The 26,087-nt window shown below is 37.3% G+C and overlaps 2 long non-coding RNA genes and 1 pseudogene across 6 annotated transcripts in view; 1 reads left to right on the top strand and 2 right to left on the bottom strand.

Moving 5' to 3' along the window:
* LOC111093824 overlaps nucleotides 1-18,755 on the bottom strand; it is a 104,153-nt gene extending 85,398 nt beyond the window's left edge. The window contains exon 1 of one of the 2 annotated variants that reach the window (XR_005383937.1): nucleotides 18,535-18,755. This is a non-coding gene — a long non-coding RNA (uncharacterized LOC111093824). Of the gene's footprint in view, nucleotides 1-4,851; nucleotides 5,036-18,534 lie in introns of those variants that run through there. The other variant, XR_005383936.1, reaches the window with a different exon arrangement.
* Nucleotides 5,433-20,100, top strand: LOC111093826. Of its 4 annotated transcripts, none has more exons than XR_005383940.1 (3): nucleotides 5,433-5,882; nucleotides 7,577-7,964; nucleotides 19,948-20,100. It is a non-coding gene; the product is annotated as an uncharacterized LOC111093826 (long non-coding RNA). The 4 variants fall into 4 exon arrangements; XR_005383941.1 differs by lacking the exon at nucleotides 19,948-20,100 and adding an exon at nucleotides 13,117-14,329; XR_005383938.1 differs by lacking the exon at nucleotides 19,948-20,100 and adding an exon at nucleotides 9,599-9,802.
* Nucleotides 20,101-21,733: 1,633 nt separating this feature from the next.
* LOC100685639 lies at nucleotides 21,734-22,394 on the bottom strand (annotated as a pseudogene).
* Between the last annotated feature and the right edge of the window lie 3,693 nt (nucleotides 22,395-26,087).

Here is a 26,087-nt window from a genome sequence, read left to right as displayed (position 1 = left end):
ATCAAAGTAAAAGCAACCCATGATCTTCTAGCTTTCTGTACTGCTTTGCACTTTAAACATAATGATATATTTGCCCATTTTGGCAGAACTAAGGATGCTATAATTACTGAGGCATAAGATAAGAAAAGAAACTAGAGAATGAGTCAAATGAATGAAAAAGGAGGTAACAGCTTAAAAATGAGGATGTGCATAGACACCATGCTATAGCTGAGAGACAATGGTGTTTTAAAAAGGGGAAAAGTCTAAAAAAGAACGGGTAAGACGGAACCCAATGAGAAAATTGAGACTGGATGGCTAGAATATGGTAGAGCTCAAATTTCTGATTCCTAGGATCTTGAGATTTCCACTAAAGGGAGTAAAAGTCAAGAAAAATCCTAAAGACAACTCTTAAGTGGAATGCTTAAAATCATCTACCAGACTAATATAATATCTGCTTTGGATAAACATTTATTATGTAGCTTTTCTTTTGCAACAATACCTAATGGTTAGCATTATCCATCTCCCTCATCTCCCAAATTATAAAGAAAATGTCATTGGTAATTCCGAACAAAACATACTTTTACATTTTACATCCTTTTCAGCCTACCGTTTCTTTTAAATAATTGGAAATACATACATAATGGTTTAACAGTATTGCCATTTTGGACTTTTATAAACACTATCCAATATTTGGATTCAAATATTTATCCCTAAATTCTATCTGAAGTTCTCTCAGGCTTCATTAAAAAAAAACAAAAAACAAAAAACAAAAAACAAAAAAAAAAAAAAAAGTTTTTGTTTCTTTTGTCAGCATTTTCTTTGGGCATAATAATGCCCAAATGCCACTTAATAATGGAAAACTGTTTTCTTATACACAAACTGCCTTTTCTCCTTTAAATATGACATGAGACATGAAGTTAGTATCTTTGGATCAAGCACAAAACTATTTCCTGCTAATCTGCTGTATCATAACCTTCTTTAAAACTTGGCACTGTCTTTTCATCCATTTTGACCAGCTTAAATCTTTTCTATTCAACCTGCCCTTGATTCACCATCTCTCACTGGGCCACCCAACATACTGCTCTCTCTAAATAGAAATTTCTAGCAGCACTTCCCTAAGAAAGAGCATCTTTTCCCTCTTCCTAGACCATCTTCAAGACTTCCTTTTTTTTTTTTCAAGACTTCCTTATTCCATTGAATACTTCTAATCTCGTCTCAATTTATTCCATATTTCTTTTTAATGAAAGTCAAGAAAGGAGTGTAAAAGGTAAAATGAATGTAAGGGATCCCTGGGTGGCGCAGCGGTTTAGCGCCTGCCTTTGGCCCAGGGCGTGATCCTGGAGACCCCGGATCGAGTCCCACGTCGGGCTCCCTGCATGGAGCCTGCTTCTCCCTCTGCCTGTGTCTCTGTCTCTGTCTCTCTCTCTCTCTCTCTGTGACTATCATAAATAAATAAAAATAAAAAATAAAAATAAAAAAAAAAAAACGAATGTAAGAAAGACTCAACTGGCTTTGTTTAGCACCATCCCAAGCAGAATCACAGACAAAGAAGCCAAGACTTAGAGCCATTTCACACTATTCAAAAGATTCCCTGATACTACCTGAGTGTCAAAGGCAAGTTACCTCTTTATTCTACATGGTAGGTGTGGGTCTTCCATTTTGTGTCCAAGACTAAAATCTCAATCCAAGCTCCCACATGCGAATATACGTTTCTTTCTTTCAGTGTGTATAATACTCATGGGGTATTATATGGAAAATGAAGTCAAATATCAGTTTTGGGTGGAACCCCAGAATAAAGACAGGGAACATGCTACACATGATTAAAAGCCTAGACTGTCTTAAAGAATTAAGTTAAATTTCCCCCAAACCGATTCCTCTCAAACAATACTCATGGGGTTTTAATAATAAAATTAAACTTAGTAGGTAAAGGAATAGTCACTAAAGGATTTTGAACTGAGGAGAAATAAAACAAGAGTTATTCTGATTTGACAACTGGAAGAGGTATTGTGGTGATCAAATAATTGATTACAATGGCCTGAACTTGGTCTTAGAACTAAATAAGAAAAAAGATGGATTCTAGAGATATCATTAAAGATGAAATCATTAAGATTTGAAATCTTTTTGGATGATGGAGATAAAAGATGGAGAAAGGGGGCCAGGGATAATATAAGTTCTAGCATAGGTGACTAGGAAAGATAAGTGATCTTAAAAGATACCTAAAAGAATGGGGTGTTGCATGTGTGTTTTGGAAGATGGGTGGTCAGTGCAGGGCTGTGAATCTGGAATGATGAATCTGAGTTGGTAAGAAGATAACCAGAAGAGATGGTTAGCAAAGTGTCAGAAATGCAGACCTGGAAAAAGTCAAGACTGACTGAAGAGTCATCAGTGCAGAGAAGATATATTAGATCACATAAATGGATGCAATATAAATGATGAAGATATAAGGAGAAGATATAAAGAGAGATATGAAGATATAAGGACCAAGCATAAAATCTCAGTGAGTGCCTAAAATTAGAGAGCAGAAGGAGGAGGAAGTCAAATGCTGTGTATCACTTAGCAATAATATTGATGGATCATCTGCTTCACCAAGATGCCAGAATAACAGTGCTAGTACTCGATAACTTATAATAAAACTATTATTCCATTTCTCTTAATTTAAAAATCATTACTATTTTGCAAATATTGCTAGCCATGCAATCCACTGTCTATTCATGCTTAAAGTGTAACGTAATGTGTTAGGTCTTGGAAGAGGTGTAGATTAATAGGACATGGTCCCTGACTTCAAGGAACTCATCCTGAAGAGTGATCAAAAACTCCCACTATATATTTATAATGCACAATAGTCACTCAAGTTAAAGCAACCGAAACTAAAACTCCTTTTAATCAATAATTTACCCTTGAATAGGACTTCTCACCCTTTCTTGTACAAATTTTCTCATTTATCGTCTCATTTGATCTTTGTAACAACTCTGTTAAGAAACACAAGCAGATATGTTTCTGCATCTGCTTCTTCTGACTTAACCAGCCACATCTGTCATTTCTTAAGGGATCTATCAGCAGGGGCAGAGTGCTGGTGATGGGGAATGTGGTGCAACTCCAGCTCCCGTTCCTCTTATGAATGTTGAAATCACTGTGGCTTCCTTAGAGAGGTTTCTCCTGTCACTAAAGATAAGGTCCTTCTCTCAAAGTCTGTTCATCAGAGATACATGTATTTTCTCCCAGATTCTGTTTTTATTTTTGTTGGTTCAAATTTATATGATATATATTTTAATATTTACTTCTGTATATAAAGGTGCCAAATTTATTATATAACATTTAAAACTACAAAATGGTAATAAAAACATCAATCATAATTACTACTGGCAACTATCACTAAGATTCTGGTGTTCTTGGGGCACCTGGGTGGCTCAGAGGTTAAGCATCTGCCTTCAGCTCAGGGCGGGATCAAATCCCACATTGGGCTCCTCTCTCTGTGTGCCTCTCATGAATAAATAAATAAAATATGTTTAAAAAAGAAAGATTCTGGTGTTCTCTATATCCATGCCTAGAACTAGGTCTGTATTTATATCCACATCTGTCTCTAAATAGTGACGTCATATTTTGTATTTAAATTTGCATCCTGCTTCTATCACTTAACACCATTTTATCACTTAATAAAATCGCTTTCCCTCATGACAATATTCCACTTCATTCTATAAATGGAACATAATCTACCCTACTATTTCTTTTGGAAAAATTATGCTTGGAAGTTTTGTCTGGGAAAGACTGAACATAATGTCTATCCATAGGAGTCTCATTTCTATAGTACTCCATGAAAGTAAAAAGACCTTTAAATAAAAAATAGCTGTAAAAACAGTGAAGAGAAAATCCATAGCACTATATAATCCCATTAACTCTGGACTTAACCTGCTTACTTTTTATTAATGACTTGTATCAATGTGTCTGTAGGGTATGCTGATCAACTGTGCAGATGGCATAAAAACAGGAGAAATAATAAACATGTTCAATGATGAAATGATGATCCAAAAGGATCAGACAGGTTGAAATGATGGGCTAAATTAAAGAATGCATCTTTATTTTTTTTTAAGATTTTATTTATTTATTCATGAGAGACTGAGAGAGAGAGAGGCAGAGACATAGGCAGAGGGAGAAGCAGGCTCTATGCAGGAAGCCCAATGTGGGACTTGATCCTGGGACTCCAGAATCACAACCTGAGCCAAAACTATTGAGCCACCCAGGCGTCCCAAAGAGTGCATTTTTAAATGAATGGATTTAAATTTTCATGCTTGAGTCAGAAACAAAAAAAATCAGTAGTATATCATATGAAATGTGATTTAACAGAAAGTTCATGCAAGATAAAACAAAAGAAACAATGGTATAAAGCGGGTGACAAAAAAGAGAGCTAGTATAATTTTGAGATGTTTTAACAAAAAAAATATGACAAGAACCAGGAAACTGATACTTTGTTTTCCTCTAAACTAAACAAGTCAAACGTGGAGTTTGTTCAGTTTTCTGCTTTACAGCTTAAGGAGGATATCAAATGGTTGCCATTTAACAGAGGGTGCTCATATTGCAAAAAGTCTCAAAATATTACATATAAAAGAAAGTTGAAAATATTAAGGCTACTTAGCCAGAAGATAATGCTAGTGAATTTTAGTAATTAACTCAATAGCTATATTAAAATACGTAGAGAAATTTACGAAAAATAATTTGTCCTAATAGACTTCTTCTGTGTCCCATGAAAGCAAACTTAAGACCGAAATAGGTTCTGGTACCAATTCCAATGTGTGGAGGGATCCCCCACAACAATGAGCAGTTCTGGAGACACCAGTTGGATGTCCTACATTTCAACTCAATTCTGATATTATTTACCTGGTGAAGCATCAGATTCCACAGATTAAGGTCTCAGTCCCACAAGACAACCCACCACTTCAGATGCTAACCACAATCCCAAGTAGCTACAAACTAGAAGCTCCAAAATCCCCTTCAATTCAGAATCTGAATCACAAGTCCAGGTTGTTACTTGTACTTCTGGCAGATTAGCTATAAATGAGAGGTTCCAAACACCTGTACCCTGGGCTCCGTTAATGTACTAGAACAGCTCATAGAACTCATTAGATTACTAATTTATTACAAAGAATATTAAAGAATACGAATCAACATGCAGATGAAGGGATACATAGGGTGAGGTCCTGACAAGGGGGTTCTGTCTTTGTGACGCTTAGGGACTGGCATGGTGGTATGTGGAAGTGTTGTGGTTCCTCAACCTAGACGTTTTCCAAAACCCCTCCTTTTGGATTTTTATGAAATCGCCAATACATAGCCATAATTGATTAACTTATTGGCCGCTGGAATTGGATCAACCTCTAGCCCCGCCCCTCTCCCAGGACGCAAGGGGCCAGGATTCAAAGTTCCAATATTCTATTCGTGGTTGGTTCCCCTGGCAACCAGCCCTCATTCTTAAGTGTTTTCAAAGTCACCTGCATTAACATAAATCCAGTTGTGGAAAGGGCTTGTTATAAACAAGACACTCATTTTACCTTACAGCTCTAAAGTGTTTCTCAGGAACTAAGGACAAGAAACCAACTACTATAACAAAAGATGACTCATTGCTCTTATGCAGAGGAAACTCCTAGGGTTTTGGGCACTGTGAGCCAGGAACTGGAGATGAAAACCAAATATGTATGAGAAAGCTTATATATCACAGTATCATAGAACCAAGGCGTGATAGTTACACAAAGATGAATTTTGTTCAAATACAAGGAATCTGGCTCAATATGTGACAACATATTGTAATAGTAATATAAAACATTCCAAAGTATTCAAAAATAAAATAAATTGCCTCAAACTATCTCCTGACTTTAGGAAATTCCAGTCTTTGGAGCTGTCCATGGAAAAATGAGGTAAGTATATAATCATCTACATTCTTTTGCACAATCTCATCTACGTACATTGCTTAAATTACCACCACTGATGATTTTAAATGATTTCTAGTCTCATCTGTATCTTAAGTTCTAGACACACAATTGTACCACCTTCTTTGTTGTCTCTGTATCAGCGGTTCTCAACTGAGGACGATTTTGTCCCTGCCTCAGAAAACACTTAGAAAAGTCTGGAGACATTTTTGGTTGGGACAACTGAGTTGGGTGCTATTTGCATCCAGTTGGTAGAAGCCAGGGATTTGCATCCAGTTGGTAGAAGCCAGGGATATTGCTAAACATCCTACTATGTGTAAGGCATGCCTGCCACAACAAAAATTATGCAGCCCAAAGTGTCTATAGTACTGAGATTAACACTCTTCCACATTTACATCCGACATACAACAAAGAGCACGACCAACTCCAAACTCATTATCTCCACTCCACTGTTCGCTTTCCCCTTAAAGTCCAAAGTCTCCTCTCAATAAAGCTTAGTTGCTACTTCCTATTATGATTAATGGCATCATTAGCTACCCCATCACATGAGCTAGGAATCTTGGAGTCATCCTTAAGTCCTCACTTTCCTTTGTCTATTAATCTACTTCTAAAATACCTTTCTAAATCTTCTCTCTCCTTACCACCATTGTTGCCGCTGACTTAGCTCAGTGTCACCTACATTTTGTCTCCCAAAGATTTTGTTGTTGTTGTTGTTTTGTTTTCTTGTTTTTTTTTTCAAAGATTTTTTTTTTTTGCTAATTCATCTTTCACAGTGTTGCCAGGATTATCATCCTAAAACACAAAAGCAATAGTCCTATTATCCTATTCAAAAAACACAGGTAAGCTTCCTGTGTCCAATATAAAAGTTCAAACCCTGAATCGACATGGAAGGTGCTAAACAATCTATCCCCACATTCTCTCAACAATTTCATCCCATTCACTACCTCCTCCCCTTGGATGCTGGATTGTATACTTTTAATGTCCTTCTAAATATTGAGATTCCATAGCTCTAATGCTTTTCACTTATGGATGAGAAAAGATAGTAGTGTTTTCATTAAATATGTCCCATTATATTGCTATCTTTACATGAACATCTATTATCTTGTTTCCGATGAGGCTTTAATCAGGGTCAAAATTTCTAGAGAGAGCATGTCAAAAGCAGGAAATGTAAAATGATCTCTTTTCAACCATAGTAATTATATATTATTTTATAGGTTTGGTAGCCAAAGGAAAGACATTAGCGACTATTCATGGTTTGCTTTATGATATTTTTAAATATTTAGATTTTATGAATAAATACTTCCCCAAATCAGAAATCCAAAATGCCAGTACATGTTACATTCTCTCCCTGGATGAGTGAGAGGATCATTGGGTAGATCACATTTTCTTTTCATGAAGTATTAATACTTCAGGGGAGGTTAAAAATGTAATGGTTTTTTGAGGTAGCATGAAAGGAAAACAAATATTTGACTATCTAATGCACACAGCCAAGGTGAAATGACTTGATGTACAGATGGTTAAATGTTAAATATGAAGCTAAGGGGGACACCTTATGAAATATATTTGAGTATGCACTGCATCGAAATACATTAAAAGTACACAAATCTCAAAATCTCTTTATTAACAAGATAGAAAAAGAGGCATTTTGGGGGCACACCCAAACCTTTTATATTTGCCTTCAGAATTTGGACTCATTCCTACTGTCAACACATGTACTCAAATGTCTCCTCCTCTGTGCTGAAGTTGAATCCTTCCTGAGGAGACCATGCTGCTGGCGGCCAAGAACAAAGTGAGGTGTTCCAGAGAAGCAAGTCTGGGGTGACAGCCAAATCTCCACAAAGCAGAGAGTTCTCTAAATAATGAAGAGTTGACTGTGACGGCAAAAGTCTTCTTGCAGGTGCAGATGCATGCACTTTGGAAGAGAAGCAACCCCTTTCAGCTGCTTCCCCTACCCCATCACCAGCACCTTATTTTCACAGTGTTCCAATCTTACTTGAGTTCTTACTTGAGGAATCTCATTACTCCAAAATATTCCAGGTGTGGGATGGAGCAGGAAAGCAAGGAAGGCAGGTAAGTGGGTAGTATAGAAATACAAACAAAATAAAATAAAAATGGGGCAAGGAATTAAAGGTCCTTCTATTTCCCAGGTCTTATTCCTGCTTTGAGCATGATAACTTAATGTATTCTATTCAAATTTAATACCTGAAAATGAGCCTTCATGCATACATTGCTGACATTTGGGGTAGTGAGTAAATAGACTACTCTATCAAATTGAAGCCCCAGACATCAATTAAGATATCTGTGTCATCACTGCAGATTTTTGAAAGAAAGCATATTCCCTGGAGTTTTATTGGCAGAAATTCTTTTATTTCTATTAGTCTCCCGCATTTCACATTTATCTCTGTAATAAATTAGTTTTGATATAGTTTGTTATCAGATCCTAAAAAAACCACTGCAAAACAACAATTTGGGGATACTTCATTCCCTGCCTGCAATATAGGACATTTCTTCTTCAACAATACTTTTTATAATAAAATGAAAATCAGTAATTGAATTAAGCAGCGTTTTAGACAAAATTAAAGAGCGTAATTTCTCAAGTTTTGCAGTTTGCTTATCAGCAGTAAATGAAAGCTAAAACTATAGCAGAGTAATTTGTAAAGCATCGTTTTCTGCTGTCTAGCTAATAATTACACAAACATAGATTTTTCATTCTTCTTAATTCTTCTTAATGTGTGGTTCATCAAAGCAGACAAACAGTATCCTTTTCTTACTGAAAATGTCTCTCAAACTCAATACATTACATCCTTGGCCATTGTACTTTGTCCAATTTTGCAACACTGACAAAGCCTAGGGTGACTCTCCACTTTTATTTTTTATTTTTCAGAAACATTTCAACATGCAATGGTGAAACCGTCTGAAAAATACATCTGCAAAGCTGAAAAAGATGTATTCTAAAAAAATGTAATGGTAGATATGACAAGTGTCTCTGAAATCTACTTATGAAATCATAAGCATATGTCAGAATAATTCATTGCAATTAATTGTACTCAGTCTTAGTAAAAGTTTTCAAATTTGACAAAGTCAGCCTAAAGTGCATCTAATTTCCTTTATGAGATATATCCATATAATAAACTCCATTCATTTGACGGTGGAAGGTGGACATTAGAGGATTCTGTATAAAAAGTGGCAATCAGTGAGATACCAACCCTGGCAATCTGAAAAATCCATAAACACACCAGAAGATTACAAAATGAAAAAAAAAATAAATAAATTAAAAAAATAATAAAAAATAAAAAAATAAAAAAACAAAAACAAAATGAGAAGAGTGAGGAAAAAACGTGGAAATTTTGGTAACTAGAACTGGGTGGTGCAAACCTATGGTGAAATAACTTAAAATGACATATTAAAGGAATGGAGATACCAGGTTAAATTTCTAAGCTCAAGGACAGAACAGACCTTTATTTTGACAAAAAGTCATTAACTGGGAACCAAGTGAAATGATCAGTGTGATCATGAAGGAGAACAGAATATGCTACCCCACTTTGGCATAGATTATTTTGAGCTGAAGTCAATCAAGACCCAACCGACTCAAAACTGTACCTGTCCCTTAACTACCTAAAATATTTTTTTTTCCTAAAATAATTTAGATGGGGGTCTGGCCCAGAAAGAGAGCAATTACTCACGATCACTCTTTTATCTCACAGATTTACCTGCATACCAGGGAAACATCTGATTATCAAACATCTGCTCTTCTTATTTTCCTATGAATTGCGCTCCTGCTCTTTGAAACTCCAAGTCCCTATCCCATTCCTTGGCTCAGAAGGGCATATAAAACTCAACTGCCTGACTACCTTTAGGTCTCATATTTTTATGGGGCTTCCGTGCATACAAAATTAAATTTGTTTTTCTCCTGACAAACTGCTTTTTGTCAATTTAATTATTAGACCAGCCAAAACACCTAGAAGGGCAGAAGAAAAATGTTTCTGCCCAGCAATCATTTAGTCAGACATCCTGTTTCTTTTTCTTTTTCTCTCCCCTACCATCAGGATTGCTATCAGGATTCTATACACAGCAAGTGGGTAGTAATGTTATTGTACTGTTACATACATGCCTCAAGGGCAAGGTTTACTCTTTTGCATTATTTATAAACCCCCTTAATGTCTGACACAAAGCTCTGCATATGAATACTACAGGCCTCAAGTGCAGTGATGATAGGTGTTTCTGAAATTTACATACAAAATCATGAATCTGTGAAGTCCTACTGTAAAGTGCTCTTTTTTAGGATTCGGCCATTTGTTTCTCAGTGTGGCTAGTCAAGGGTGGAAGGTGAGAAGGCAAGCTCAAGAAACGACAGTTAAGAAATAATTTAGATAAAACCAAAACCAAGGAAAATGATTTTCTAGCTTTTAAAAGAGCCTGAAAAAGCACACCCCCCCCTTTTTTAATCTACCTGAATGTAAAGCATGCGACACACTACTCCAGAACCTCTGCAGAAGGAAATCATCAGGCTATATAGGTGACTTATCTGCAATATTTACTGAGAAAGATTTTGACAATAACCTTCTGATATCTAAATGACTTGTATTAAAAGAACAATGACTAGTTCTTCTGTCTTCACAAAGATCAGGAGAGAAGATGTGGGTGTATATGGCAGGAGAGATTTTGGACAACGTTTAGCTAAGAATTTCATAACAACACAGGTAACTGCTCCTGGCAACAGATTAGCCAGGGAAGGTATGACATAAGCTTCTTTGGAAGTGCTTTGAAATTGTAAAGATTCTCATCTCCTCTTGAGAAAAAAAAAAGCCACTTCTCGAGCTCTTCTTTAGCCCTCTAAGATTTTAAAATTATATGTTAAGGGCCAAGTAAAATTATAATTACAGAGAACTTATAGGTTATATCTAACCAGAAAAAGCTTATTAATAAACTAGGAATACCACTTTTCCTATCAGTCAAATATCTAGCTTCCCTTAAGTTTATTACTCAGTAACAGATCAATACAATTAGTTGGCACAACTGAAAATTTTCCTGTAGCTGAAGGTACAGCAAGGGATTTAATACTTTCAATAATAATTTAAAACACCCTCAATAATAACTTCAAAGAAATTAATGTCAGATGGTCTACTAATTCATAATGAAAAAAAATACAGTTTTAGAGAACATTAGAGTGAAATATTAGAAATATTTTCTTTAGAAAATCGCATCAAATACCCACAATACAAAAACAAACAACAATAAAAAACACACGTCCTAAACCTTTAGTATCATTTTAAATAGTAGTAAATGTTTCCCATAGAGAACTTTTTTAAAGTTAGAAATGTTTCTGTCAAGTATTAAAAATAATGAATACATGAGTTGAAAAGTAATTAACTCAAAAAGTATTTCTTAAGAATTCTCTTTGAATGAGGCTCTTATGTAGTAGTCAAAATCAATTTAACCAACTATTATCCTGTATCTGGAAAAAATTCAATGGAAATACAGAGAAAGTAGGAAATAATCTTAAGGTATCGCACTTAAAAAAAAAGTTAAATCAAAAATTTAAATCAGATTTCTTAGTTGAGGTAGTGTACTTATGATCACGATATACAGGCATCAAGGATCCAGGGCATTTACCTTCATAATCAACTTACATCAAAGCACATCCTACCTATATAAGTAAACCTTAACCATCTGCGATTCCCCTTCACTTGAAATTTGCTTTTGATTTCAAGCACCTGTAATGTACTTCATATTTCGAATGACCTGGGGAAATGAAGCCTTCACGCCCTACAGTGTTTTTACATCCTGACAGTTTCCAGCCATGCTCTCTCCCTCGGGAGGGCTCAGTCTACTCTCAACCAGTACCTGCTGACTGACAAATTTCTATGTCTCATCTTAAACTTTTCATCCTCCCTTCAGCCTATTTTTTCTAGTTGCCTATATCTTTGGTTGCCATTTAATATATCATCAAAATCACCAAGGGAACTTGTTAAAAACAAAGACAGTGACCCTCCTCAGATTCTGAATCTCAATCTCCTAGATTTGTGTCTAGGACTTTGGACTAACAAGCCTTCTGCCAGTACCTAAACTCCTAAAGGACTCCCAACCTTTATCAGTTTGAGACAGTATTTTATGACATATCTATCTAAAATTGAGTCCTACGATACATTCCTTAGGATCTCAGTCTCCATATAGTATTTAAATTAATTGTCACAAAAACCCTAAGCAGGGAGAATTACTGTTTCTATTCTACACAAGAGGATACTGAGGCTCAAAGAAAAAGGTATTAGGTAGAGCTACGAGCACTTCCACCATACTGTGTAGATTATATGGTGGGATGAAAAAGACAAAGGACTCAGAAGTGAGACTAATATTTGAATCCCAAGACGGCCACTAATGAAGCCTGATCTTGCCATTCAACTTCTTTGAGCCCCAGTTAATCACAGAAAACTAGTGATTCTATAGCTGACCCTCATAGGTCATAGCATATCATCGTCACTCAAGAAATATTAATCCATTTCCATCTGCAATTCTATTTTTCTTTATTATTTCCTGAAGCCTGAACCTATTTTAAAATGCTTCTCTTGGCCCGTTTGCTTCTGAGTAGAAACACAGTCATACCCTTATTATTGGATGTTAATCAGTTATCTAAATGTGATTGTTCAGGAAGCTGATCTGTAACGTAAAGCATCATATCAAACCTGTTGACAATGGAAACAATAGGAGAATTTCCAAAATTAGGAGAATAATAAAAGCAAAATTATTAAATAAAATTATGATACAGTCACACAGTAAAAAATATCCAAGCACTAAAAACTGTAATTTTTAAGGAACAGCTAATAAAATAATAAACACCCAACAGGATATGAAATTATATTTACTACATAATTCCATGATCAAACATATGTGTATACAGGCATGTGTATGAACATATGTATATGCAATTGTGTCAAAAGAGAGAAAGGAAATATGCCAAAGTATAAATAATAGTTCTCCCTGGCTTGAGTAATTATATATTGCTTTTGATTAATTTTTGTTTGGATTTTACATATTCGCTATAAAATCAAGTGCATTTTTATAATGAGAAAAGGTGAACATCATATAAATGAAGTATATAAAGAAAACAAAACAAAAAATGCTGTAATGTGAACAAAATGAAGCAATGCTATCATTTGCTTCTTTTTACGCTGAGGTCATAATGAGAATATATATCTTACAAGGGTTTCTTTAATTTCTGTTATAGCCAACACTGTAAAATGCTCAAGAATAAAGATCCTCTCAGATTACACACAGCAGAAGTTTCTCTCTGAACATATTTGGCTTCCATGAGAATTCTACAAACACAGTATCTGCGACAGAAGGCTCTAAAGTCAGGGAACAAACTTATCTTAACTGTGTGGGGTAGTTTCTCATTTACACAGAAATCATCCTTTCCTAAATCAAACTGCAGTACCCACATCCCAACATTTAGTACCAGTCTATCCTCGCACTGTTCTAGGCCTCCTATTTTCAACAGTCTTCCCCCTGTGGCCTTGGGCAAATAACTCATCCTTTCTGTGCTTCTAAATCCGATATAATATAGGACAATAACAGTACCCATTTGACAAGGCATTCTTATTTTGAAGATTAACTCGGTTGATATTCCGAAAGCCCATGAGAAGATAATCATAGTATATTAGTGATCATGATAACAATGGGTATTATTTTTAACCTTGACAACCATGTTTAAGGAACAGGAATATACTTGCCTCAGAGACTGGGACTGAGAGTCTGAGTGGCCTCTCTCTCACCGAATGTGTGCCAAGAGTCAAACGCAACTTTCCCTGACACCAAAGCCCCTACCCATCCTTGAAATCATCACTCAATGGACAGTATTCATAAACAGTCACCAACCTATTGTCAGACACAGAAACGGAGCAATATCGGACAAGACTCAGCTGTTGCCTTGAGTCTAGTGAAGACAGCAGGGAGGTCTTCAAGTGGTCAAAGTATGGTGGCAAGGATGAGACTATGCAGCTGTAAGGGCAGACAGAAAGGTGCTAAGTGTGTCTAGAGGGGTCGGGCAAAGCTACCTGGGGGAAGCAGCACTTCAGCAGAGATCTGGAGTATGAGTCAGAGTCAGCCAGCAAGCCGGTGGGGAACAACAATCAGTTGGCATTTGCTCCCTGGTGTTCTGTGCTGGAACTCTGGAGCTGCCAAAGCTAACTTCATGCCAGGTGACAAATGATCTGAGTGCCCACAGCTGCAGCTGCCGCTTTATACCCTCTTCCTCCTACTTCCATCGTTAATGAGCCTGAGACCAGAAAAGAATACATCTTAGTAACCAAGAGCTCTTCTGTTAGCCTTTGGTCCAGAGATACAAGAAACGTTCTTCACTCCTGTTAACAACACAGCTACAGATCCTTTATTACTTCCCTCTAGCACTTGCTAAAATAGAAGTTTGCTGCTAACTCTCATTTTTATTCATCTTGGTAGCGGGTTGTTTGTATGCTCATAAATATACTCATTATAAAAAAAATACATGATTTTTTTTTCTTCCAGGAACACCTTTAAAGCATGTCAGCGCCCTAAGGTTCCTTAAGGTTAATTCTTGCTGCTAGGAACACTTCTGACTTGCCCTAACTTTCAGCAGTTCTGACTTTGGAACATTCTATCTGCAGTTACACAACACCCCAGAGACACAGCTATGCCAGGAGGTATCTCTTCTCCATGTAAATAGCTTTACGGAGTGAAGGCAAGGTTTGTGCCTTTATAGATATCTCTGCATTTCAAATATTATTTTTAAAAATCTCATTTCAAACACCTGATTTAAAGAGAAGCGACTTCCCCTTTCTGCTGTGACATGTCATCTTCAGCACACAGAGCTTTTAGAAAGATTTCCCTTTTGCACCTTAGAAGTTACTGCTATATGTCTGAATCTGCTTATTTGAATTTGTGAGGGAAAAAAATAAGATTTTAATCTTTAGTTAATTGTCAGAAACCCAACTTCAGTGCTGTTTGTGGCTGGCAGCATGTTGAGTTTAATAGGGCGATGCAACAGGAGCATGGAAATGGTTTCTTTCCTTTAAGGAGTTTACAGTTTGGTTGGAAAGGCAAAAGAAATCATGTTAAACTGACTCAGTGACACCGACTATAGAAAGTAGAGACATGAGGACACCAGAGGAAGAAGAAAACTTTTCTCTCTGCTAGGAAAAAGGAGTATAATATTGAATCCAGTAGTAGAATATTTTCATTATTGTGTATATTTTGTAGTTGTGCATTTTTGAAAGCCCAGCTTTCCAAGAATAGAGAAAAAGCCCCCAGTATATTTTCCAAGGCACTCCATTTGTATCTTTTTAAATGAGCATTTAAAGAAACTTATACGTTCTCCTGAAACAAATTTTTAAACAATTTAATGTAAAGGATCTTGCCAAACTAGCTGTACTTATATAAGAAAAATGTATTTCAATTGTTATAAGAAACACAGCAGCTTTAAGTCAACCACTAGGGGGAAAAACCTGCAGTATACACTGCAGTATATTTCTCTGAAACTGAATATCCAGCTTTATTTGCACAAGATAGGCTTCCCTAATCCATTAGTCTCCAGGCCAAGCCATGCCCCAGGGCTTAGAATAAGGTAAAATTCCTGGTCACCATACCTTCCCATCTCCTCTCACACGGGCTAAAAATAAAGCATTAACAGTATGTTAACAGGATGGAGACCAGGGCTGGTGTGAAAATTTGCCATACTGACACGGATGAGAGAAAAAGCCTGACTCTGTGCTCATTAGCTCAAAGTGAATCAAATCCTGCACGCTCAGTTTAACTAACACATATAAACCCCATCAATATACATTTTTAAACTGAGAAATTCTACGCTTGCATATTTTTAGAGGAATCATATAAAAGTAAATTACGATATAGAAGTCATCATCACAGAAGAAAGGTCTCTCTTGGGCGAAAGGGGAAACTCCAGGTGTTTGTTTAGCTTTTAATGTTGTTGGTTCAAGGACCCTGTTTATTTGGCTTTTTTATTTGTTTGATGCTATACATGCATTTATAATTTAGTTGAGTGAACCACATTTATAAGGTTCCTTAAAACGTCTATCTGCCTTTAGTATCATCCTTTCAAATGACAAAAAAATATTTTCTTCACTAACTTTTTCACATGTGCCTGTCACTGCCCATAAAAGCTACAGATATCATTACACAGGGAAAGAGAAAAGGACTACCTCCGTGTATGGAGGCTGGGACCCCAAGCATGCTACCTCAGCGCCCCCTAAAACCATGGAAGCAAAAAGCTAACAAACTCCTAAGTGATACCTATGCACCCCTCAGAAATACAAAAAGGACCTAGAGAATTTGACCTCTACTAAGTTGCAGACGACCAGACACAGGAGGCATTCATGTAAGAAGGCAAATATGCACCATAGGGTGCAAAGACATTCCTCAAACTCTTCAACTGTTTCCCAGAGTTTATTTGTTAACTCCTTTAAAAATGTGAAAAGACTATTCATGTAAAAGGTTAAAAACAGAAGAAGATTTAAACAGCAATAGTGGCTATTCTAGGGGACTTGCTTTTCATTACCGGAGCCATAAGGGGAATCAGCTGGAACAATAGTTGCAAAGAACTGGTGAATTTTGAGGATGTTAATCATCGATGAGTAATAGGAAAGCTAAATGTAAATAATATAAAAGCCTGGCCTTATCCCCATTTTACCATTCATTCATTCGTACAGTAGATAAATACTTTTTTTTCCAAGAAACTTCTAGGTTCTGAGGATATAATTCCGAAAAAGATTTCCATGTCTTGGAATTTATATCTCATTATGGTAGATATACAATAAGGAAATCATAAATCTATTGTAAAGCTTCAGAGTGGCTCGTGCTATTTTGCACAACACCCAATACTACTAAAACAGTTCTTAATGCCTATATTGTTAGTGATACTGGGAATGAACTAATGATGAAAATCCAATATGGTCAGCCTGACATTCAAGGCCTCTCTAATACCGTCCCCTCTCCTCCACCACACACGGACACCTGTTTAATATTATCTCTTACTGCTCACCACCCCCTCACCCCCCCCCCCCAAGATCGATGAAGAAAGCAACACCCAACATAAATCCAACTCCTGACTGGACATTATCTTTACTCACCAAAACTAATCTTTCCACCCATCTCTCGAGAGGGGCACCTTATAATATAAAGTCCCTAAGTCAGATTTCTTCCTCATCTTAAAAGCTACATACGTTTGGCAAGCACCTCTCTAATAGCACTTGTTCTGGTTTGCTATTTTACTATATATTCGAGCTCATACAAATGCCCATCCTAGTCATTTGACTGGCGACTTTTTGAGGGCAGGGATTGTTTCTAACCCGTCCTGGTATCTCAGGCTTTATTTGGCATACTATCTTAAACAGTGAGGTGTCCATTCATATTTCTCACGTTGAATTGTGTTATATTTGCTGTGTGCAATGGGAGAACATAAAATTCAGTACCTGGTTCATGTACAAATCTGTTGCCAAAAAATACATACAAGTTTTTAAGTGCCTAATATTAGTTTTAGAGTCATAATACTGAGAGTAAAGCCTCAGCCTCTGTCATTTGCAATGTCGTTCTGAACTTTTGGGTCTTTGAGTCGGCTGACTAGCTTCTACTATAAACTCCCACAGCCAGAACTCGCAAGTTTTCAGAGCTCTTGTGCATTCCAGCTCTAATAACCTCAAGTCCAGGGGAATCTATATTTATAAGTCGATGCATTCTATTTCCACATAATCACTCCAGGGCATATTTTATGTTCAAAATATAAAAACCAAACTTTTCCTCGGAATTGAAAAGCACAAACGAAGTGCACAACTGAATGAGACTTGGGGAATTTAAAATGCAACACTGAAACAATTCAAAGAATTAAATGCCATTTGAATTCAGATTTATTTATTATTATTATTTTTAGCAATAGATGATCTTCCTACTAAGTCACCCAGATAGAAATACCGTGTGGGATGGTGCGAAAATCCATCCGTACCCAACGCATGCATGTTTTTACAACTGTGTAATGACTCTGCATGCAGATAACATATATATGTTCTTGCCTCCACGTCCACAACACATATTCACATGGCATAGACCATACAAAATGTACCTACACGAGATGGGTATTTTTCATCACCAGCTACACAATATCCCTTCTTGCACACAGATACGAAAATCATTCATATTTTACAGGTGTGTCTGAGTCTACACCTATAGGTAAAAGTGATCCAAGATCTAGTCCACCGCAGTTAAACATTTTTTTTTTCTATTGTCTTTTAAAAGTCATAGCTGGTAAAACCACATGGTAATATGGTTTAGATTTACTTTCTTCCTTTTTTTCTTTCTCTCTCTCTCTCTCTCTCTCTCTCTCCCTAACAAAGAAACATAAAAGTATTTTGGTGGCATTACCATGGGTTCCTTGACACCATTAGATCATATTTCCATCCACAATGTCCTGCAAAGCTTTTATGGCATCATGTGGGAAAAGCAAAGGCTGTGACCTCACACCCGCACGATCCAGGTAAAAATGAAATGAGTGCATGCACAGAGGCACAAGTCAGGACACAGAACGTTCTGCACACAAAGAATGGTCACACGGGTCCCTACCCAGCACAATCGCGATTCAGTAGTTTTCTCCTGCACGTACCGGCTCAGCTGCCCGCGATCCGTGCTGCTTTTAAACACTACCGAGCAATGTACACTCCAACTGGCCGCCCGCTTAAGTTCTTCCCTTTTGCGCTCAGAAGTGGAAACCCTTGGACAGGGAGGGACGCCCTGTTGCAGCTGCTCCGGGTCCTGGGCACCCACCTCCGAGGCGAGCTGGGTTCAGCCCCGGCGCGCACAGCTCCGTGTCCCCGCCCGCTGGCGGAGAGCGCGCACCAGGGCGCCACCTGGAGGCGGCTCGGGGCAGCTGCGGCGCGCTCAGAGCAACCAGGTGGGACCAGAGGCCCGCAAATTCCTTGCCAAAGAAGCATCCTGTTTTATTTACACTTTCCTATGCATTTTTTTTTTTTAAGACAGAAAGGCAGGGAAAGGGGAGATGGAAAGTAGAAGTAGAAAGCGTCAAACAACCTGACCATAAAGCACTGAGTTATCCTGAACAGAATGGGACAGCAAGTCAAATTAAAAAAAAAAAAAAAAAAAAAAAAAAACTAAGGCCGGAAAAAAAAAATTCTAAATGCAAGAAAAGGGAAGATGGAAAGTAGAAGTAGAAAGCATCGAACAACCTGACCATAAAGCATGGAGTTATCCTGAACAGAATGGGACAGCAAGTCAAGTTAAAAAAAAAAAAAAAAAAATTCTAAGGCCAAAGACACATATCTATGTTTAAAGACAAAAGGAAGATGTAAAATTTTAAAAAGGTTAAAATGCATGCCTTTCATTATCTATTCATTTTTAAAATTAGTCTAATTACTTTTCATTTCATCAAAACTTTTTTTTACGGTCTCTGTCTTTTGTTGCCTGTGAATGTTTGGATTTCTTTCATACTTCACAGTGAAAACTGCGATCTTGTCTATATACAAATAACAAGAGGTGACAAATTTTGTTTCTTTTTTTTATTCTTTCTTTCTTTTTTTTTACTCATCTCAAAGGAAAATAATTAACACTGGATGCTATCAGAAGTTACTGGGGGCTTGGCGTATAATAGCAAAAAGGAAGCGTTCCAAAAGAGAGATCTATGCCTCTGAACTAACAAAGTGCAAGCGTGTTAAATATGCTTTTATTACTTGAAAAAAAAAATTGCAAACCTTACCTCTGGAAATGTTTAGTGTGTTCCTTTTCAGGGCATTACACTGACTTGAGTATGAAAACAAGAAAAAACAGTTTTGGTTATAGTTCATTTGATAAGGTGTTCATAGGACTTAAACATTTCAACAAAAGCTCCTTGAATTAATTTCCCTCAAAATATCTCCCTAAGCTTCTTTCCATTAAACAGGATAATTTGTATACCTGAATGAGATATAAACTTAATTAATTAATTGAATAGAGCACTTAAAGGCTTATCTGCTGTGATATGCATTAGAAATGTGATTATTGAATGTTTTGTTATTCCCTACAGATCAAAATGAACGCGATTGCTATCCCCATCCCCCACTCCACCTCATTCCTAGTTCCACCATGCAGCAAGATTTGGGATTTCACCCTTCTTTTAAAATTAAAACGCGTCTTTGAAATGATTTAATAAAGGACCCAGCTATAGTGATTGTATATTTTTCCAGCCAAATGTGGACCAGGGCTCGATTATACTCTGTGTGGGTGTCCTTTTGGGAAACAAAAATTCTTAATCACTTCAATTTCAAATAGGTGTTTGAGAATTACTGGCAGGATAAACATAGAAAAAAAATATTTCATCAGTATTTCATCTCAAATGTTTATTTTCATGTATTCGATAAATGCATGTATTAGCTTTTTGAACATATACCATTAAGTATTTTCTAAAGTAAGATTTTTTTCTTTTAAATATAGTATGTACCAAATATTCAAACTATAATTTTTATGAGTTTGTAGAGTCTAAAAATTCATGTGCTGAAGGGATTAAAAAGAATGTTAACTCTTTGTGTCTCTATACCCTCAACTCTCAGCACTCTGGAATACGAAAACATATTAGTTAACTAACTGACTCCTAGATTATATGATCTATATGCTGCACTGTGGTTTGGGTTGTATAGAACTTTTTAGGCAACATACTCAAATATACAGTTTAATATTGCAAACAGAATAAATAGCATTTGGGAGCTTATAAATGATAAGGTATTCAACACTGACCAAACACAGATATATCCAACTTTTACAAAGTAAAATGTGGTACATGAACATTTAGATGTAACAAACAGATAAATTAGGGGATAATTCTTCCTACCATAAATGTTTTGACCTTACAAAATCATTCTTTTTTTTTTTTTTTAAATTTTTAATTTATTTATTTATGATAGCCACACACACACAGAGAGAGAGAGAGGCAGAGACACAGGCAGAGGGAGAAGCAGGCTCCATGCACTGGGAGCCCGATGTGGGATTCGATCCTGGGTCTCCAGGATCGCACCCTGGGCCAAAGGCAGGCACCAAACCGCTGCACCACCCAGGGATCCCACAAAATCATTCTTTAAGTAAAACCTCCCCAGTACTTATAGAATGATTTTAATGAAAAATAAAATAACTAATGCACAAACAAGAAAGTGAGACATTAACGAGGCGGAGACATGTAAATTTCACAGCCAAAGATACTGTGTCTATGTCATCAGAATAAAAAGCTGAAAATGATAGGAGTTGATGTCAAATGCAAAAGAGATAATTATGTGGCTAGGGAAAGACGAAAAGTAGGGTGGTAATGTGTTGTCTCCTGAAAGAAGGTCTAAAGTTAGTCTTAAGACACTGAGACAGAATAAAATATTCCAAAAAAGAGTAAATTCACAAAAAAGAGTATACTTAGAAGTAAATGAGGAAGCAAAATATTTCTATTTCTACAATTTAACATGTAAAACTCAAAGAAAGCAAAAAAAAAAAAAATCCAAGTCAAAGATCCCACATGGGGTCTAAAGGACTAAAATAACATGGGGCCCCTAAATATCTGTCTTTTCCTGTGAACAAGGATAAAAGATCTATGTTTCTGTTCTATGGCTAGTTAACAAATCACCACAATCTTAGTGTATTAAAACAAAGCTCATTTATGATCTCACACTTACTGTAGGTCAGCAGTCCAGGCATCGCTTAGATGAGTCTTCTGCTGTCTTACAAGGCTATAATCTGGGTAGTAATTGGGCTGTGTTCTTTTCTTTCTTCTTCATTTTCTCCTCCTTCCCCCCCTCACCTCACCCCTCTTCCTTTTCCTCCTTCTTCTCCTTTTATTAATGTGAACCAGAAATGTTTATTGCAGAAATTTGATGAAGGTTCCCATTGGGTGGCCCCTGCTGAAGTTGGACTGGGGCCCTCCATCCAGGGCTGGGCAGGTGAAATTTGAAAAGGGTAGAAGGAATATGTCTGGGCCCTGGGCCTTGGAGATACAAGATGATATTGGGGGCTAGGCTTCAGGTGACGCCTGTACCCAGCTCCATATTCGGAGACCTTACTATGCCATCCTCTACCTCTATGGAGAAGCTCTTAAGCTGGTGATTTCCAAAGATAGACACCAATGGGTCATCTAGTAATGAATCTGTTTCTTTCCCAAAAGTCCCAGTAGAGTTGGACAAGAGCCTAACCTTGCCTCCTTAGTTGTGAGCTGCTCCTCACTCTTCAGTCACAGAAACATCATTAACACTCATCTAGACATGCTACCACCTGGACCTCCTTGGCCTGCAGAGCCTTAGCCTGCTCCCCAAACACTGGCAGGTGGGTCTTGGAACAGCCTGGGGTAAAGACCCCAAAGATTCCAAACAGCACCCCCTTCTGCCCTTGAACAGCTCTGCCAGGTTCACCTTGTTTCCAGGTTCTCCTTCAAAAACCACCACTGAAGGCATCTCCCACCTTGACTGGGGCCATGGCTGAGGCAGGGTTGCTGAAAGTGTAAGCCCCACCAAGCATCTACTCCCAGCTTTGTTGCCGGCACCCTCCTGCTCCTGCCTCCACCCATACCACAGACCAATGGCAGTGGCCCAGACAAGAACTGAGCCTGCCTGGCTGCCCAGAAGGTGCAGTCCAGCCAGCAGCATGCCCATCCCAAAGCAATGGGGCTGTGTTCTTATCTGGAGACTTGGTTGGGGAAGAGTGTGTTTCTCTTTTTTTTTTTTTTTAATTTTATTTATTTATTCATGAGAGACACAGAGAGAGACAGAGGCAGAGACACAGGCAGAGGAAGAAGCAGGCTCCATGCAGAGAGCCCGATGTGGGACTGGATCCCAGGTCTCCAAGATCACGCCCTGGGCTGAAGGCAGCGCTAAACCGCTAAGCCACCTGGGCTGCCCAAGAGTGTGTTTCCAAATTCAACCAGGTTGCTGGAAAAATTCATATCCTTGGATTCTTCAAGGCCACCAGGACAATGGGTCTTCATTTTAGGGAAGGCACCAGTCTCTCTTTTAAGGATATTCACCCAATTGAGTCTAGCTGACCCAGAACAATCTCCCTTCCAATTCACTCAAAATCACTGATTTAGGACTCTGACTGCATCTGCAAAATCCCTTAACCTTTGCCATTTTCTACTGGGTAAAAAACAGTCACAGGGTCCACCCACACTAACTATAAAGATGAGCTTAGCAAGGATGTGACACACTGGGGGTCACCTTAGGGTGTGTCCACAACAGGATCTCTATAAAGGTACATGGGATTTCTTACTTACCATTCAAAAGCATAATATTCTGGGGAGAATAAGAGTGCAAGGTCATTTTGCTGCCTTTAGGATCAAGAAACAAATATGGATATATTTATTATAGGAGTTTTGTAGATGCACAGTGATATCTAACAAAGAAATATAACAACAACAACAAAAAACAGAGAAGCCATCTTGTCAGGAAGGACTTGGACACAGAAGTTTGATGCACTGAATTGAGGAGTGATGTCAGACTCATGAGCAGGACTTGGGACAACAGAGAGCACAGGTGCCGATCTGGCTGCAATGGCTTTATGTACTAGACATGTTTGTGTTGCCTGGCTTCTTGTCCATAGCCCCTCACACCTAATCATCCATGCTGTGACCTGGCTCAGCCTTATTAGGCCAGGAATATATACCTGGCCAAAAAGAATATAACCAGACTGGCCAGAAACGTATGGTCTGTGTGGCCTTACTGGAAAAAATAAGCCTGTCCAATTAAATTTTCAGGAATTTGAACTAAAGTAAAAGAGAGAAGTTGCCAGTTGGTGGAGAATACTGCAGCTGAAAGGCCATGTAGCAATTATGAGCTGTGTGCTAGCCGATGCAGAGAAAGCAGCTTAGCAGAAGGGGAAAAAAAAAAAAAATGGTGCAGACTCAAAAAAAGAAGTGGAGATTAGAGAGAACATTCATTCATTTAATGCCTCTAATACATTCGTATAGAGTTCCTATTATGTACGGGGCACTGTTCTAGGTGCCAGGAATACCGCAATGAATAACACAGAGTGTCTGTTCTCATGAAACTTATTCCTGTAGTGGGAGAGAGAACAGTGAAAATGCACAAGCATATAAATTATATTTCATTAGGAGAGAAAACTGTGGGAATAAAAATAAAGCAGGCCATGAAGTTTAAAAGTAATGGGGGAATTGCTACTTGGGGTAGCATGGTCAGGGATGCATACTTGATTATGTCCTTTGAATAGAAACCTGAGTGCGGTGAAGATGCCAGCCAACCCTGCTGATAATCATGAAAAGGGTACACTGGACACAGGGCACAGTAGACGCAAAGGCTCTGAAATCGGTGTCTGCTTGGAGAGTCAGAGGAATAGCAAGAGGGGGAACATGCCTGCTATAGTGGGGCAAGAAAGCAAGTGAGAGGGTATCAAGGCAGACATGGAGTGAGCAACAGGATCACACAGGGCTTGTGAACCTGTGTCAGAAATGCTAGCTTTTACCCAGAGAGATGGGAAGCCGCTAGCGGGTTACTGGAAGATAATATCAGCCTTACATTTTTAAGAATCATTCTTGCTGCTGTAGAGAACAGATGGGAAGTGAGGGAGGTGACAGGGAGACCATGTGGCCCCTGAGAGATACAAAGTGTGGCCTAATTTCCAATTATGTCCCCCATGAGGTCTGGCTGTACTTGTTTCAGTCCTTGAATTTCCATGAGATAACATTGCAAATCCTTTTTTTAACCCTCCCCCCCTCTCTTAAACCAGATTGCCAAGGACTCTAATGAATGTTAAACATATTCAAGACTTGGGTATTTTGGGTTTTTATATATTTTGGCATAAGAGCTAAAAGGTAGTAGAATTTTTAAAACATGTTACCTTTTTTATAAATTATAGAAAGTGCTTGCACATTGGGGAGTTGACGTCAGACCCGTTAAATTGTTGAACAGAATTATTTTTCCAGGGCACTGGCTTAAACCCATACACAAAAGGTCAGTTCCCGAAGATGATTTATCTGATCCTTTGTGACATAAATGTTTCAAGAGTTTCTAACTCAATGAATATTCGCATCCAGTATCAATAAAATAAGTATAATTAGTTTTTATATCTTCTGGATAACTATTTTGTTATTCGATGAGCCTTTGAAACTAGGTATGTCTCCCCTTTTAGAGACAAAACAATTTGAGACAAAACAATGCAAGATTTTTATAAAGAATCCATTAATTTTTCATTTTCTATCCTCCCAACCCACACACATACAGAAACACACGTGCATGTGTGTCATTTTTATACGTATAGGCACTTTTTGGCTACCTTTTATGGGATTTCCAATGAAATACTACTAAAACAGCCATAAAGTGTTTCAAAATGGGCAGGGGAGGGAAGTTAGTAAACACTCTGTCACCATCTTAATAACATAAGACATTTTACTACTACCTTTTCAATGAAAATATCTAACTAATACAAGAAATTAAAAAAAAAAAACTAGTTTAAGGTCAGACTATCCTATAAAAACATTAAGGGTGCATCAAACACATCCCCAAATAGACAAATATTCTTTATCTTTTATTTATAGTTTTGGTAATGCTTCTATAAGATATTTTATATTTTTTGGATAAGGGTAAATTAATAGCATTATAGGTTTTTATATTATTTGGTAATTTTACCATTATTATAAAACAGTTAATGGTATCTCAGTTGCGCCATGTTTATTAAATTATTGCATTCTTTTTATTTAAAATATTTGCTAAAAATAACATTTTTAATAAACATGTCCCCATTCACCAAATTCTTAAAAACACTACCATTAGAGAAAATAAAATTCAGACCGTTCATCTGTGAAAGAAGAGTATTTTGTTAGATATGAAAGGAATGAAATCAGCACCCATGGAATCATACATTTATCTTTAAATGCCCAAATGTGAGCACACACACACATCAATTTCAATACACAAGAGACAGATACATTTAAGAGAATCACTAAACATTAACAACATAGAAATGTGAAAGGAGATTTAGATAGAACACAAAAGCTAAAAGAAGCTATATGCCTAAGTAACTCAGCAGAGTGATACAGAGGAGGCAGCCAAATTCAAAGAAACTTTACTTTTTTAGATTTAAGTCACTTTAAGAATTGTTAACATTCAGATATATATTCAGTGTTTCATAACACTCTTGTTCTATTCTTAAAATGCAAAGTTGTACATAATATTTCCATTATCTGAGGTT

The sequence above is a fragment of the Canis lupus genome, chromosome 34, assembly GCF_011100685.1.
Source record: "Canis lupus familiaris isolate Mischka breed German Shepherd chromosome 34, alternate assembly UU_Cfam_GSD_1.0, whole genome shotgun sequence".
In the NCBI taxonomy this organism is placed as follows: domain Eukaryota; kingdom Metazoa; phylum Chordata; class Mammalia; order Carnivora; family Canidae; genus Canis; species Canis lupus.
The sequence above is the reverse complement of the archived record's forward strand: the minus strand, read 5'-3'. Positions and strand labels throughout refer to the sequence as shown.